We start from the raw sequence: 17403 nt of genomic DNA on the forward strand, positions 1-17403 counted from the left end.
CATCCAAGGAGGATGGTTGAGTCATTACCTTGGAGTCAGATCTTGCGGGTTAGGAGAATTGTGAAAGATGAGACTTTAATGGATTCCAGACTTGAGGAAATGTGTGACAAATTTGTTAGAAGGGGTTACCCGATCAAGGAGGTCAAACGCTATAAAGAAAAAATGTTGGTCTTGGCCCCTGATGAAATTAGGCACAAACGAGATGTAGAGACTCTTAAACGTATTCCATTTGTATCCACCTTTTGCCCAGTGAGTGGTAGAATTGGGGGGAATCTGAATAGGCACTGGAGTCTTTTGCAAAAGGGTCTACCACAGGTTAGTGAATTTAACAGTAGACCGATTCTGTCTTATAGACGAGGTTGTAATTTGAAAAACAAGCTTGTAAAGGCGGATATAGGACCTACTAAAAAAGGTTCACTTCAGTTAACATTATGTCCACCAAGGTTTGGTAATTTCCCATGTTTAGGGTGTGCAAGCTGTGGGAATATGATTAAAGGTGACAGTTTTAGTCACCCATGGTCGGGCAGAAAATTCTATATTAAGGAGAGATACACATGTTCCTCAAGTTTTGTAATCTATTTGATCACTTGCCCTTGTGGGCTTATGTATGTGGGTGAGACGTCCATGGAGATCAGGGCGAGGATCAGTAAACATAAGAGTACTATTAGGACCAAACTTCTAGATTTACCTGTACCGAAGCATTTTGTTGATTGCAAACATTCAGTCAACCAATTAAGATTTAGAGTGATCGATGGGGTCCCATTATTGAGACGTGGTGGTGATAGGGTTAAACTTCTAAAGAAAAAGAATTAAGATGGATATCTACTTTGGATACATTACAACCGAGGGGTTTGAATGTGGATTATAATTTACATATATGTATTCGTTAAAATCCACCTACTCTCTAAAAGTGTTGACATCCTCTCTTAATATCAAGTCTATGTACGAGGGAATATTTTTTAATTTTCTCTATTGTTTTTATTGGTATATTTTTGTATTGCAGTTGGCGTCTGGGAAGTGATTGGAGGACATAGGGACTGAACAGTCCTGAAGGCATAGACGTGATTATTGGGGGCCTGCTGTCCGGTCCCTGTGTCCTCTATTATGTGCCATTGCTGTTCTTTTTTATGTGCCAATGTTGTATTTATTAAGTGAAATAAAGATTGTTAAATTTTTCAAATATTTGACTGACTCTCTTAGATACCTTATATAATTTGATGCTTTTTGCATCTTTATAAAATTTTGTCATATTGAGCTTTGGATCCGACTGTTCGGTTTGTGGATGCTTTTGTGGTGGTAGTGGATTTGTTTACATGATGGTACATGTGACCGGTCATGTGACGTTCTTCTGCCCCTGAATGGCTTCCTTCACTGAGCCGATGTGTCTGTGCTATGGATATGGCCTAATGACACGGTGGTTTGTGCTCATGCGTGGTTGCGGGCGAGCTGAGCGAGACAGGCTCTCGGTGATTATGTCCCATCTGTGAGATCACGTTTGCGTGATACTCCTGACGTGGACTTGTCGCGAGATTTCGCCTTGTCTCGGCGTCTCCTGCGGCTACGCGGCTCTACCGCCAGCTATTGGTCAGCTCATATACAGGTATCTATGATAGCTACTTTGCCGTGTGTTCTGTAATGAGTGCATTGATTGGTCACATAGCATAGCACCTTCATTGGTTGATACATATTGATTATGTTAAGAGAACAGGGATTGGTGGGATATTGTCATAGCAATGATGATGCTATGAGCTGATTGGGAGATTGCCCCGCTTTTTTGTGTATCTATGCCTTTTCTCCTATACTGATGCAACTTCTCAGATTTGTACAATTTTATATTACGTTTTATACACTACATTGTCTATTTTATACACTTGATGTCTTGTTTGAAATGTTGTGTATGTATTTTGATATTGGGGCGCTTCCATTTTGGTGATTGGTTTATCCACGCTATATATGGTCGCTCCATTTGCCATTTGTTGTACTTGATAAAGACTAGAGATGAGCGACTTTGCCTTTTTTCTGGTCGAGTCGGGTTTCATGAAACCCGACTATGGCAAAAGTCGGGTCGAACGAAATCGGCCGATTATCGTGAAAAGTCGAAGGCCGACTGAAACACGAAACCCAATGCAAGTCAATGGGGAAGCAAAGTCGGCAGGGAGTGGAGGACAGGAAACACACCTACAGTGCCCTTTTGAATGCCAAAAACATCAAATCTGATTACTGAAGCTTTTCAACCTTAATATACTTCATAATATTAGTGGCCCACTGAAAAATGGGGCTTATTTGGCTAAATTTGTGGGGAGGGGGTAGGGCTGGCTCCAGGTTTTCATGTGCCCTGGGCGAAAGAGCGCCCTTTTAACACATACCACAACTCATGATGCACCGATACCGCAGAGAAATAGCGGCATAGTACAATGAAAAATACTTCACTTTTTACATCTCATGACTGATATCCATTTTTAATAGCTCCAAAAACGGACAGTATATTACTCCATAAAGTATTATGGCCACCGCATAGTGCGCTATACAGAGTAACGAGACCCATATATTTCTCCATACAGAATCATTGGTCCCATATAATGTTTGAAACAGTATATGATGAGCTCCACATAATGCTACAGTATATGTTGGTCCCCATGGATGAAGCTCCATTGTTTTATGAGCTCAAATAATGCTCCATACATAATGGGCCCCATTTCTAATTCTCTAGTGTATAATGTGCCCTGTAAATGATGCTCCAGTGTCTGATGTCCACCATTAGAATACTCCAGTGTATGGTGGGCCCCATATATCATTCTCCAGAGTATAGTGCTCCCCAAAAATTGCTGTCCCAACATTGAAAACAATTAAATAAGTCTCCTTGCTATGGAATCCCTGTACTAGTCTGGACTCCTCGTCGTCCCCATCGTCTATCTCACTGCACTTGGCTGTTTAGGCAGAGGGCGTACAGACGTGATGTTATTGCGCTCTCTGATCAGACTATCACTGTCAGGAAACGCGGAAGACGTCATGGCTGTAGAGCAGGGAGAGGTAAGTATTTCAACTTTGCAAGTGCTGTGATCCTGAGCAAGCAGAGGGGGCCCACTCGTTGGCGACGGCACTGGCACAGTGCCCCTCATAGTACGCAAAAGTGTCTCTGCCGTCAGACACACCGCCACACACCGCCGTACTATTAGAGTATGCCCCCCCACCAGTTCAAGGAACCTGCACCTGGCGCACGGCGCAGCTACATCCTGCACTGCACACCATCTCTCATCTCTTTCATCTGCCCTGCGACTACAGCCCTACCTGTGCAGGTCTTCTACATCTTAGGCCTGTTTCACACTTGCTTTTTTTTGCAGCGCGTTTTTCCCGCAAAAAAACGCATTGAAAAACGCATACAAAAGCATACAACTGCTGCGTTTTTTTCAAGCATTTTTATGAGCATGCATGAAAAAAACGCAGCGTTTTTAAGCATTTGTATGCGTTTTTAGTGCGTTTTTACCGCGTTTGCGTTTTTTTCCAACATTAGGTGGCCACTCACACTAACCCAAACCATGACTTTACTAACCCTAACCCTGACCCTAACCCTAACCCTAACCAAACCATACTTAACCCTAACCCTGACCCTAACCCTAACCCTAACCCTAACCCTGACCCTAACCCTTAACCAAACCATACTTAACCCTAACCCTGACCCTAACCCTAACCCTAACCCTAACCCTGACCCTAACCCTTAACCAAACCATACTTAACCCTAACCCTGACCCTAACCCTAACCCTAACCCTAACCCTGACCCTAACCCTTAATCAAACCATACTTAACCCTAACCCTGACCCTAACCCTGACCCTAACCCTAACCCTAACCCTAACCCTGACCCTAACCCTTAACCAAACCATACTTAACCCTAACCCTGACCCTAACCCTAACCCTAACCCTAACCCTGACCCTAACCCTTAACCAAACCATACTTAACCCTAACCCTGACCCTAACCCTAACCCTAACCCTAACCCTGACCCTAAACCCCCTTAACTAACCCTAACTTTACCCAAACCCCTAAATTCCATTGTCTAAACTAATGGTAAAAAAAAAAACGCATGTGCAAAAAAAAGCATACATAAGCATGCCAATGCGCACATATGCTCACCATAGACTTATAATGGGTGTCTTGCTGTAAAAAAACGCATTGCGCGTGCATGCGTTTTTTTGAGGCAAATCGGACGCACAAAAAATGCAACAAGTTGCATTTTGTGCGCCCGAGCGCATACCGCAAAAAAACGCATGCGCGGTAAAACGCGTACAAACGCATGTGTATGCGCACATAAGCGCATCCCATGCAAAGTAAAGGAAAAAAAAACGCATGCGCTATTTAGCGCTAAATTACCGCGAAAAAAAACGCAAATGTGAAACCAGCCTTAGCTGCAGCGCAACATCTGTCCCACAGAAGCGACACTGCAGCGCTGGTCAATCTAATCAGAAACAAGAGGTGGCGTCACGTATCATTCACCTATAAACGTAATTCACCCCTTTGCATGGACGCCCAGGGCCACGGAACGGGTCACCACCACCGTGACACATCCCTGTGAGACACCGGCCCGGTACCGATTAACCCCACTGCCCTGGCTGGCCACCCACACTCCATGTCAGATTCATCTTGGACTGGGGAATTCACGATGTGACTTGATAACCCAGGCATGGTATGATAGAAAGAGCTACATGGACTAATGTGAAGAGTGGCCTGCTGCCTCATTCAGTTTGGGTGGGGGTGCAGGACACAAGGAAAGGGGTTCTTCCAGACCAGGAGCCAGCACTTGACCACTCAGTGCTTGCATTTTTTGAAACTTCAGAGGAGGCGGGCATATTTGATGGAGTCTGTTTCGGCAATGTAAGCCAAAACCAGTTCCTCATGCTCCGCCTTTAAAAGCGGTTAACCTACTCCTAGAAAAGGTATTATTCCAGGCGATGCGGAGCCAGACCATGACGCAGGCTCAACACCTCCTGCCTTAGCTGCTATTGTGCTTTTGCCACTACCAGCAGATGCACCACCACCATCATCACCAGCTGGCCCCCCGTGCCCACGTCCGCGGCCTCTTCCACCAAACTTCAAAATTTTGCACAAAATAACATCAGATATATGGCACTGTTTCAGAAATGTACAGCTCTATTCAGTCAAAGGATAATTGTCAATCTCCATATATATTCCATCAGTCACACAGAGACGCTCACAGGCTCAGTATGGATTAGACAAGAATATAAAAAGTAGAAAAAGTGTACAGTATCATCAGATAGCAGGTATATATAGCATAGTTTAAACATTATCAATGTACGTCTATATATCAGGAGTAGTGTTGAGCCACCACGCTAGTGTTTTGGTTCATCACACAGGAGGCAAGTTCGTCGAATGTTCGTCGAACCCCATTGAAAACAATGGCAGGCAAACACAAACACATACAAACACATAGAAAACAATTACAAAACACCTTAAATGGTTTCCCAAAGCAGAGAAAATGCTTAGAAGACAAAAATTACATATGGAAAAGGGCAACTACATTTAGAAAAGAGGTGGAGGAGTAAAAGGAGGAGGTGGAGGAGACACAGATATAGGCTTGTCATTCCCTTATGAAGTCAAGAAAGGCTGGAATAAAAATGTAAAATACCAACCAAAAAAAAAAATTCTGAAATCGAACATGATCATATACCGTCGGACTTCCCACCAATAAATTATGCCAACTGGCGATCGGGCGGCGTTATTCCCACGAACCTCCAAACAGCGTCCATGAAGGCAAAGTGTTTGCTTTCCGGGGGCAGTATGATTGCAAAGCTGAACCTTAAAGGAATGTCCAAAAGGGCACCACCAGGAGTGGAGCCTGCGGCTTATTTGGACTCCACCCGGGAAACCACAACCATGCCACCTCAAGAAAAGATGCACATATTGAAAGCTTTGTTGATTGTGTGTGTGGTGTGGTATGTCCGTTTGTAGTTATGCTAGCAATTTGTCAGCTTTATTCCGTTAACGAACGAGACTCCGGCATGCCCCCGTGGTACACGTCAAGCTTACTAGAGGGATACGCGAGGCTCTGGCACTATCATGGTCTATCATGGCGTTACATGTCCGGGGCTGCATGCGCGCTACACTGAAAGGACCAGTTTTTGTCGCTTACAGGTGCAGACAACCAGCAGAACACCGTTAGTGATGGGGATCTGTGATTCCAATTATTCTCCGCGAACGATGATTTCCCAGTAAGTGCAGGTCAACCGCAATTCCTGAATTAGGCCTAACCGGCATTCCTGAAAAAATGCAAAAAATTACGTGTCCAAACCACAGTTGCTTCTGTAGCTTGCTTAACAGCTCGGCAGCCGTTCTCAGGCCCAGTATGGATTCGATAAGATTCTAGAAAGTTGATAAAGGGTACAGTTTCACCGGGTAACATGTATATATGTAGCATAGTTTACACATTAAAAACCTATGTCTATATAACAGGAGGCAGGCTCAGATGGTCTCAGGCCCAGTATGGATTAGACGTGATTGGACAAAGGTGAGAAAGGGTACCGTATCACTGGATAACAGGTATGTATAGCATAGTTTACACATTAAAAACCTATGTCTATATAACAGGAGGCAGGCTCAGACGGTCTCAAGCCCAGTATGGATTAGACGTGATTGGACAAAGGTGAGAAAGGGTAACGTATCACCGGATTACAGGTATGTATAGCATAGTTTACACGTTAAAAACCTATGTCTATAGATCAGGAGGCAGGCTCAGACGGTCTCAGGCCCAGTATGGATTTGACCAGCTTGTACAAAGTTGAGAAAGGGTACATTATCACTGGATAGCAGGTATATATAGCATAGTTTAAATATTTAAAATCTCCATGTTCTCAGTATGGATTAGACAACAACCTAAAAAGTAGTAAAAAGGAAATGTATTTGAAGCATACACCAGTATATACTTTTGGTGGTATTTTTAAATCTTCATATATATTTCTGTCTCAGTAAGACAGTCCAGACTCTCCGCAATAGGAAATGAGATGCATACAATTACTGACATAAATTATAGTGATTGCAGAAATCTAGGAATTCCTATGCACGGGATAAAGTTCTGTCAAAATTCTCAGAGGCGATGCAGACCCTCAATTAATTAGTGTGGAGACAGCGAAAACCTTTCTTTGTGAAGAAAGTGTTGCTGTATCGCAGTACCGTTGATCCCATCGCCATTACTCATATCCATATAATTTTGATCACAGGGAGAGATGTAAACATGGTGCTCACTGCCTATCATGCTCTGTCACGTAACTTTGGAGTGCAAAAGACAGAAGCCACAGGCTGTAGGCGATTCATTTGGATTGGCATGAGAGGGCACATTTAAAAATGTGCGCTGGAATGTCACACGTCTGTGGGTAGGAAAACTGTGAAAGCTGATAATAAACCACCACTGCATCTCATTGTGAGTCGACATCCATAAGAAATGGAAGCCATTAATCATCTGAAGCTGATCCCGGCCAGCGGGACAGGGCATAGCTACGTCTTAACAATTATCTTCTATCAGTTCACCAAATTTGTAGTGGCAGTCCCAGTGAAGGATTTGACAGCCCAGGCTACACAGCGGAGGAGCGGCGAGAGGTAAACATTGCAAATGCTGGGGCCCTGCCCAAGCAAGGGGGGCCCACTCGTGGGAATCGGTACTGGCACTGGGCCCCTCATAGTACGGTGGTGTGTCTGACGGCGGGTGTGCACCCCCACCGTCAGAGACACTTGATTGCACTATGAGGGACCCTGTGCCAGTGCCCGCGCCCAAGAGTCGGCCCACCCACCTGTCCAGGGAAATGGCACTCAAACGGTTGCATGCACTAGGTGGTGACCCCGGCCATGAGGGGGGGAGGCAGCCCAGTTAGTGAGGTTTACAAAATGGCATATGTTGATGTGGGACATTCACCTGCTGCTAAAGGCGAAATTGGTCAAATCCCAGGAAGAGGCGGACCAAAGAAAGCCATTTTTCTGTCAACCTATGTGTCATCAGGGTAAGGTGTGACAAAATCCTTGGAAACCTATGCATGGTTCATTTTAATGAAGGTTAGATAATCCACATTTTGGGTCGACAGACGGGTCCTTTTTTCTGTCAGGATTGATCCAGCAGCACTGAAGACTCTTTCCGATAGCACACTTGCAGCTGGGCAAGCGAGCTCCTGTAAGGCATTTTGTGCCAATTCAGGCCAGGTGTCCAGTTTAGCTGCCCAATAGTCAAATGGGAATGACCTGTGAGGGAGAACATCGATATGGGAGGAAAACTAGTTTGTAACCATAGTTGACAAGTGCTGTCTCCTGTCACTTTCAATTGATGCAGTATTACAGTCGTGTGAGCGGGACTTGAAAAATCAGTCCACAACATGGTCATGAAACCCCTGTCTCCAATGCCATTTCTGATGTGTGCACCACCAACACGTCTTCCAAGTTGCCCCCGGCCCCTACGGCTCGTGTGACAACCATCACCGCTGCTGTGTGCTGGGAATGCCTCAACCAACCGGTTTACCAGAGTTGCTTGTTTGTTAGCCAATATTAGGTCAAGGTTCTCCTGTGGCATGATGTTTTGGAATTTGCCTTTATAGCGTGGATCCAGGATGCTTGCCAACCAGTAGTCATCATCGTTCATCATTTTGGCAATGCGGGGGTCCCTTTTTAGGATCTGCAAGGCATAATCTGACATGTGGGCCAATGTTCCTGGTGTCAATGATGCACTGCAAGTGCTGGGTGGAGGAGCACTTTCAGGCAAATCCACATCCCTCCAGTCACGGACAAACCCTGTACCAGACCTTGCCATGCCAACATTTTCTCTTGCCCCACGAGAAGCATCCTCCTCCCCTAAATAATCATCCCCATCATCATCCTCCTCCTCCTCTTCTTCCTCCACCTCGTCCACGACAGTTCACTGAACAGACAATGGCTGACTGTCATCAAGGCTTCCCTCCTCCTCTTCCTCATCATCCTCGGCTGCAGACGCCTGCTCCTTGATGTGCATCAAAGTTTGCATGAGCAGACGCATAGGTGGGATGCTCATGCTTATGATGGCATTGTCTGCGCTTACCAGCCGTGTGCATTCCTCAATACATTGAAGGACTTTACAGAGGTCTTTCAGCTTCGACCACTGCACACTTGTCAACTCCATGTCTGCCCTCAAAGTGCCTGCCTGTGTATCCTCCCACAAATACATTACGGCCTGCTTCTGTTCGCACAGCCGCTCAACCATGTGCAGGGTGGAGTTCCACCTTGTTGCAACGTCGATAATTAGGCGGTGCTTGGGAAGGTGGAGCAATCGCTGCAGCTTCTGCATACGACTGGAGTGTACCGGCGACCGGCGGATGTGAGAGCACAGTCTTCGAACCTTATGAAGCAGGCCTGATAACTCCGGTTAATTAGTGAGGAAGCACTGCACCACCAGGTTCAAGGTGTGAGCCAAGCAAGGTATGTGTCTGAGTTTTGAAAGGGCTATGGCTGCCACAAAATTCCGGCCGTTATCACTAACTACCTTGCCTGCCTCAAAATGTAGACTGCCCAGCCATGACTCATTTTGTCGCTGAAAGTAGTCGGCCAGTACCTCCGCCGTGTGTCTGTCGCCCAAACACATCATCTGCAACACAGTCTGCTGACGCTTTCCACTAGCTGATCGATAGTGGGACACATCGTGTGCACCACTGTCAGCTGCGGATGCAGTGCTCGTGCGACTGCGCTCTGTGGACGAGCTTTCGCTTCTGGAGGAGGAGGAGGGTCAAACACCTACAGCCAACTGTTTTCTATACCGTGGGCTAGGCAGCAGTGTGCCATCACAGCTGTCCCCTGTGGACCCTGCATCCACCACATTAACCCAGTGCGCAGTGATGAACACGTAACGGCCCTGGCCATGCCTACTGGACCATGCATCACTTGTGAGGTGCACCTTTCCACTCACTGATTGCTTGAGTGCATGGACAATGTGGTCTTTCACATGAAGGTGGAGGGCTGAGATGGCTTTGCGAGAAAAGAAGTGGCGACTGGGTAGGTCATAGCGTGGTACTGCGTAGGCCATGAGTTCGCGGAAAGCTGCGCTTTCAACCAACCGATAGGGCATCATCTCTAACGAGATTAGTTTGGCAATGTGGGCGTTCAAACCTAGTGTACGCGGATGAGAGGATGAGTACTTTCTTGTCCTACTCATAGTCTCTGGTAGGGTGAGCTGGACTTGAGAGCTGCATATGGTGGAACTAGCGGTGGACATGGCGGACTGAGAGAGGGTTGATGATGGTGATGGAGTTTGTGTTCTTTCTGATGGCCTAGATTCAGTCTTCTGTTGCAATAACAGTGTGATTCCCTGACTGATTTGCCCTTGCGACGACAACTCAACATTTGCTGCTGGTGGTGTGCTAACCGGTGGACTTACAGTGGGGGAAACAATGTAGCATTGCTGACTAACTTCTTTGGGAGCAGTAGCACATGTGGTACATTAGTTTTGGTAGTCCATCCACGCTTGCAAGTGCATGGTGGTTAAATGTCTTAGCATGCAACTGGTATTCAAATTTCTTAGATTTTTCCCTCGGCTAAAGGTCTTTGCGCACTTGTTACAGATAACCTTTGCCTGATCATTAGGATTTTGTTCAAAAAAGTGCCACACTGCACTCTTCCTACTATGGAAGACATTTTGAGGCCTTGCACACTGTGCTATTTTGACTGTCTGGCCAAGCTGTCCTGCAACTCTTTTGGTTTTTGTAACCCGTTTTTGGACTGCTCCGGGCCTGCCAGATAACAGCTGTTGCGATGTCGATGCCTGCTGCGGATGCTCCTCCTCCTCTTCTGAGCTATTGGCAGCGGCACCCTCTACCCCCAATGGATGCCAATCTGGGTCAACAACTGGGTCATCCATCACCTCCTCTTCAATGTCATGTGCACCTTCCTCTGTGTCATCGTGTATGGTGGTATAGTAAGCGGGAAGGGGCAACTGAGTTTCATCTGGGTCAGATTCTGGCTCAGTACACTGCGAGGACAATGTAGTTCTCTGAGTGAATGTACCAGCAGAATCATCTATCAGTGGCTGTGCATCAGTACACTCCATGTCAGATTCATCTTTGCCTGGGTAATTCACGATTTGACTTGATAACCCAGGCATGGTATGTGAAAACAGCTCCATGGAGTAATCTGTAGTGTGGCCTGCCGCATCCTTCAATTTTGGTTGGGGTGAAGGACACAAGGAAAGGTGTGGTTCATGAACATGAGCCTCCAATGATGACTCAGTGCTTTTATTTTTTAAAACTTCAGAAGAGGCGGCGATAGAGCTGGAGGCTGAGTCAGCAATGTAAGCCAAAACTTGTTCTTGAAGCTCCGGCTTTAAAAGCAGTTTACCTACTCCTAGAAAAGGGAGCCTTCGAGGCCTTGTGGAGCCAGATGATGACGCAGGCTCAACACCTCCTGCATTAGGTGCTATTTTGCTTTTGCCACTACCAGCAGATCCACCACCAACACCAACACCATCATTACCAGCTGCCATCCCCCGCCCACTTCCACGGACTCTTCCACCACACTTCATTTTTGGGGAAAATGTACCCAAAAAATCCACCAACTATATGGTACTGTAAAAAAAGGTACAAGGTGTATATAGTAGTGGGAAGAATTGGAATCTCTGTAGACTTCAGGACACAGTTGGATTCTGTCAGGCCCTGTTTATTTTACACCGCAATGTGACAGGCAGATTCTGGATGTTGTAAGAAAGGTGGATAGAGGACTGTGGAGAATTGGAATCTCTCTACACTTCAGGACACAGTTAGATTCTGTCAAGCCCTGTGTCTTTAACACCGCAATGTGACCGGCAGAAATTGCCTAGGGTATGACAAACTACAAGGTGTATATAGAATGGGGCAGAATTGGAATCTCCCTAGAGTGTAGGTCTGTAAGAACGGACAAACTTCTCGGCTTTTCCTTACAGAGTCACACACTTAGATAGCTTCAATTTGGCCGTGATAACAGCCATTACACGGTACTGAGAGAGGAGCGTGCACATACACCGCTGTACGGTGTATGTAAAATTGTCAAGCTCCGTGTTTTTGTATACGGACTGACACACGCTGTCTCTCTCTAGTTTTGAATGTAATCAAACAGCAAATATACTAAACTGTTTGAAAAACGGACAAAACTATAAGGTGTAGGTCTGTAAGAACGGACAAATTCCTTGACTTTTCCTTACAGAGTCACACACGTAGATACCTTCAATTTGGCCGTGATAACAGCCGTTACACGGTACTGAGAGAGGAGCGTGCATGTACACCGCTGTACGGTGTATGTAAAATTGTCAAACTCCGTGTTTTTGTATACGGACTGACACACGCTGTCTCTCTCTAGTTTTGAATGTAATCAAGCAGCAAATATACTAAACTGTTTGAAAAATGGACAAAACTATAAAGTGTAGGTCTGTAAGAATGGACAAACTCCTCGGCTTTTCCTTACAGAGTCACACACTTAGCTTCAATTTGGTTGTGATAATAGTCGTTACACGGTACTGTGTGAGGAGCATACACCGCTGTACGGTGTGTGAAAAAATGAACGCTCACTACCTCACCAGGACAAAACAATACAATTTGGATTGCTTTTAAAAGAGCAGTTTGAACACCAGTGTGCACACAACAATGCAGCTAGCCTTAAAAGGCAGGCTAATCACCACCAGCGCTGCTGTACAAAAGCAAAAATCTTCACCTTTCACTGCACAGTAACTACAGTAAAAAGCGCTAGCAGCAGAAGCAGTTTTTTTTTCTTTTTGCCTTCCTAACGCTCTCCCTACAGAATCAGTAGCTGCAGCAGCTCTCCCTATTCTGAGATCAGCATGAGTAACATGGCGGTCGGTGTCCCCACCCTTTTATACCCCTGTGACGCCACACAAAGCAAGCCAATCACTTGCATGCCCTTCTCCAAGATGGTGGTGACTGCTGCCTATGTCATCACGTCGCCCACAGTGTCCGTTCTTCCTGATCTGCTGAAAAAGGGCGCTAAAGAATCTTTTGAAACGCGACTTTGGCGCTCGTGCTCATGTCGGGTTTTGGTTCATGAAACCCGACTTTTGCGAAAGGCGGCGACTTTTGAATTTTTTTGACCTGTTTCGCTCAACTCTAATAAAGACCTTATGGTTGAAACGTTGTATCTACCACTGGCAGAATAAAGATATTTATTTCTTCACCTGGAGTGGATGCTGTTGCTCTTTCATCACTTGGCTGGCTTATTGATCCCATCGGGTTCTGGGATCTTTGGAACGTGCATTCCATCAAGTTCGTGTGCTGTGGGCTGTGTTTTTTTTCACTAATGCTACTACGTCATGTCAGTAAGGAGCTAATGTAGCGTAAGCCAATTCATGACGGCTTAATATTTTTTTATATATACACTTATTGCGTAAAGTATACCCTAACAATAAGGTATATGGTTAGACAGTCCTGTTGCCTGCCCTTCAATGTATCATGGATCAGGGTGGACATAACATTGGTGGAACCTGTGCAGGGGTCCAAGAGATTAGTGGGCCTGCTACCACTTCCGAAGTAGGTGGAATTGTGCATTATTATTATTATACATATACAGTATATAGCGCCATTTATTCCACGGTGCTTTACATATGAAAAGGGGAAATATAGACAAGGTCAATAAACATGTGTAAGACAAGGGACACACAAGTACAGAAGGAGAGAGGACCCTGCCCGCGAGGGCTCACAGACTACAGGGATGGGTGAGGATATACTAGGAGAGGGTAGAGCTGGCTGTGCGGTGGTTCCGTAGACTGAGGATCATTGCAGGCTGTAGGCTGGTCGGAACAGGTGGGTCTTCAGGTTCTTCTTGAAGGTTTCTGTTGTTGGTGAGAGTCTAATGTGTTGTGGCAGAGAGTTCCAGAGTATGGGGGAAGCACGGGAGGAGTCTTGGATGCGGCTGTGGGAAGAAGAAATAAGGAGGAGTAGAGAAGGAGATCTTGAGAGCTGTTATGATGAGCTGTTGGGACTGCAAGGGGTCCATATACAATGACTATGAAAGTATTCAGACCCCTTTAAATTTTTAACTCTGTTTCATTGTAGACTTTTGGTAAATTCAAAAAAGTTCATTTTTTTCTTATTAATGCACACTCTGCACCCCATCTTTACTGAAAAAAATAGAAATGTAGAAATTTTAGCAAATTAAAAAGGAAAAACTGAAATATCACATGGTCATAAGTATTCAGACCCTTAGCTCAGACACTCATATTAAAGTCACATGCTGTCCATTTCCTTGTGATCCTACTTGAGATGGTTCTAATCCTTCATTGGAGTCCAGCTGTGTTTAATTAAACTGATAGAACTTGATTTGTAAAAGCACACACCTGTCAATATAAGACCTCACAGCTCACAGTGCATGTCAGACCAAATGAGAATCATGAGGTCAAAGGAACTGGCCAAGGAGCTCAGAGACAGAATTGTGGTAATGCACAGATCTGGCCAAGGTTACAAAAGAATTTCTGCAGTACTCAAGGTTCCTAAGAGCACAATGACCTCCATAATCCTTAAATGAAAGAAGTTTGGGACCACCAGAAGTCTTCCTAGACATGTCTGTCCAGCCAAACCGAGCAATTGTGGGAGAAGATGTCACGATCCATTTTTGGAACTGTGTCAATGTGGGCTTCTCATATATAAACTTTCCTTTCAGGCCATAGGGGGTTAATGTCAGTTTTTGCACCCGGTGGCCACTGGTGTTACTACATGTTTTGTGAGTCTGTTATTGCTGGTGGTGACCACTCTCACCTTCCTATATAAGGTCACCTGGTACACCAGTTAGTAGTTGGTAATACAGGTCCTTTTATTACCAGCCGCCCATTTTTTTCTGGTGAGCCATGACCCAAATGCAGACCTTTGTCCAATTGCTGCAGACCCTCACTGAGGAGCGTGGGGTGCTGCATGGTATGGTGGAGCAGCAGCTGCAGCAGTTGGTGTGGTTCAGGGCCTCAGCACAGATGCAGGCTCAACCAGAACCCAAGTTATCTCTCCCAGACAGGTTTTCTGGAGGGAGAGATAATTTTTTGGTTTTTCAGGAGGCCTGCAAGCTACACTTCAGGCTCCGCCCTCGTTCATTAGGGAGTGAGGAACGCAGGTGGGATTCATTATATCCCTCCTTAAAGGTGATCCCCAATCCTGGGCCTTCTCCCTGCCGGCCGATTCACCATCTCTAAGGTCGGTGGATGAGTTTTTTGCGGCTTTTGGCGAATATGCCCCCTGTAGTCCTTGCTAGGTGCAGTCGGACGAGCCCAGGCAGGTGGGAGGAGATGGTTCCCCAATGGTGTTGCCTGCGGTTCGTCGTGGTTTGGGGGCATGTTTTAGCTGTGGGCAGACTGGTCATTTTATCAGGGTCTTCCCGGCTCGCGCCAAAACTTCCATACCAATTAAGAACCCACGTCCCCCTTGTCATGTGGAGGGAGGCGACCAGGGAGTGTATATTTCCTCCATATTGCTCTCTCAGAGTACTTTGTCAGCAGATGTGGTGTTGATGGGGTACCTGAGGGCATACCGGTGTTTGTGGACAGTGGAGCGGGAGTCAATCTGGTGGACACTCACTTTGTCCAGACCCATGGCCTGAGTTGTAGGACACTGGCCAAACCTATAAGCATCCATGCCATTGACTGTCCCACTGAGCCAGGGGAGGTTGACCCAAGTCATGGAAAATATACATCTGCATATAGGGACTCATCATATAGATTCCCTGTCATGCTACGTCTTGGTGGGAATGCCATCACCTATCATTTTAGGCCTCCCTTGGTTGGAAAAACAAAACCCGGTCATAGATTGGCAGTCTAGGGAAGTAGTCAGCTGGGATCAGTCATGTGAGGGCTGCTGCCTGGGGGCTACTCTCTCTGCCATCTTTCTACAACTGTCCCCTTCTTCTCCAGTGGGGGCAGCAGAGGTGCTGCCAGGGAGTAGGGGCAAGTCTCAACCCTTGCCATTAGCCAACCCTGAGAGGTGGAGTCCTCATAGGAGGAGGGGTCAGAGGAGGGTGGTGGTCCCCTCTGTGAATTGTGGGGGTGTGAGTGTGGTGACATAGGGGGATGCCTCTGTTGTCAGTTCCTGGAAGAGTTCACCGTTTTGTGGCAAATGTGTTTGGCAATAAACGTTCAGGTCCGAACCTGTGTGTGAATGAGTACGTATGGGTGTCCACCAAAAACATCAGGTGAAAGTGTGCTGCTGGGGGTCTGGAGTTCTCAGGTGATCGGGCCGTATCGGGTGTCACCCATTCTCAGCACGGGAACTTACCAGCTGGAGTTACCCCCAGTAATGCCCATTCACAACTCGTTCCCCAGGTCGGCACTCTGGAGATTTGTGGTGCCTCCAGAGCACACATTGCCACTTCCATCTGCCCACGTTTGCCATAAACCTGAGAGTCAGGTAGTTGCTGAGGTGAACTCTGGTGGATCTAGGTGTCCTCACTGTAGGTGGTTTTCTGGTGAGGTGCGCTGTTGAGGGTCCAGAGGCCCCTCATTGTAAGGGGGGTACTGTCACGATCCATTTTTGGATCTGTGTCAGTGTAGACTTCTTATATATAAACTTTTTTCCTTTCAGGCCATCAGGGGTTAATGTCAGTTTTTTGCCCCCGGTGGCCGCTGGTGTTACTACATGTTTTGTGAGTCTGTTATTGCTGGTGGTGACCACTCCCTACTTCCTATATAAGGTCACGTGGTACACTAGCTGACTTTTGGTAATACAGGTCCTTTGGAAACCAACCGTTCTAAAGAGAGGAGTTATCTGGTGCAGTGGCTATACAGCTGAAAGCGGTGTTCTGGTGCCTTACTCTGCTGTCCGGTGCCTGACAGCAGAGGAAGCTAAGTGCTGTTTGTTTTTCCCTGTCTGTAATTTTTCCCCGGTGTCCCCTTGTTTTGTCTTGTTGTTTGGTGACCGACCGATCGTCGGGTCACATCACACAGGGCCAGTTACATCGTGACAGAAGAGCCTTGGTGAGAGAGGTAAAGAAGAACCCCAACATCACTGTGGCTGAGCTCCTCATATGCAGTAGGGAGATGGGAGGTAGTTTCAAAAAGTGAAATATCTCTGCAGCCCTCCACCAGTCAGGCCTTTATGGCAAAGTGGCCCAATGGAAGCCTCTCCTCAGTGCCAGATATATGAAATCCCGCATAGAGTTTGCTAAAAAAAAACCACATGAAGGACTCCCAGGCTATGACAAATAAGATTCTCTGGTCTGATGAGACGAAGGTAGAACTTTTTTGTGGTAATTCTAAGTGGTATTTGTGGAGAAAACCAGGCACTGCTCATCACCTGTCCAATACAATCCAAACAGTGAAGCATGGTGGTGGCAGCATCATGCTATGGGGTGTTTTTCAGCAGCAGGGACAGGACAACTGGTTGCAATTGAAGGAGACATGAATCCAGCCAAGTACAAAGATATCTTGGATGAAA

General features: G+C 46.2%; 1 long non-coding RNA gene across 2 annotated transcripts in view; it reads right to left on the reverse strand.

Moving 5' to 3' along the window:
- Positions 1 to 13556: 13556 nt before the first annotated feature.
- Positions 13557 to 17403, reverse strand: part of LOC141076159 (uncharacterized) — a 185249-nt gene continuing 181402 nt past the window's right edge. For both annotated transcript variants that reach the window (XR_012227428.1, XR_012227427.1), the window contains one exon: positions 13557 to 13903. This is a non-coding gene — a long non-coding RNA (uncharacterized lncRNA). The remainder of the gene's footprint in view (positions 13904 to 17403) is intronic.

This window comes from Dendrobates tinctorius, unplaced genomic scaffold (assembly GCF_039654945.1).
Source record: "Dendrobates tinctorius isolate UK_male_01 unplaced genomic scaffold, ASM3965494v1 ptg000391l, whole genome shotgun sequence".
Classification (NCBI taxonomy): Eukaryota; Metazoa; Chordata; class Amphibia; order Anura; family Dendrobatidae; genus Dendrobates; species Dendrobates tinctorius.